At 40.3% G+C, this 211-nt stretch overlaps 1 protein-coding gene across 1 annotated transcript in view; it reads right to left on the bottom strand.

Annotated features, from left to right (window-relative positions):
• Positions 1-211, bottom strand: part of olfcb1 (olfactory receptor C family, b1) — a 9,752-nt gene that overhangs the window by 746 nt on the left and 8,795 nt on the right. The window contains exon 6 of the mRNA XM_032543355.1: positions 1-211. This exon is cut by the window's left edge and continues 746 nt beyond it; it is cut by the window's right edge and continues 1,823 nt beyond it. The gene's annotated coding sequence lies outside the window, so the exon portion shown is untranslated.

The raw sequence follows: 211 nt of genomic DNA, 5'->3' as shown, positions 1-211 counted from the left end.
CCAAGATTTCTGTTTTTTTTTTTTTTAACATTGCTCATTACCAATTGAAGCTGAGCGCCGACTTCTACTTCAGTTTTCTCTGTAATTCTGGAAAATCCAAGAGACCTTTTTCACGGCAGACATGTTAACATGTCATAGTAGGAAAAGCGCTGGTGTATTCAATACCATTTATGGTGGCTGCATTCCACTTAGGAGAGGCCCTGGTGTTGTG

The sequence above is a fragment of the Etheostoma spectabile genome, chromosome 18 (genome assembly GCF_008692095.1).
Source record: "Etheostoma spectabile isolate EspeVRDwgs_2016 chromosome 18, UIUC_Espe_1.0, whole genome shotgun sequence".
Lineage (NCBI taxonomy): Eukaryota > Metazoa > Chordata > Actinopteri > Perciformes > Percidae > Etheostoma > Etheostoma spectabile.
This window is presented reverse-complemented; position numbering and strand designations above follow the sequence as displayed.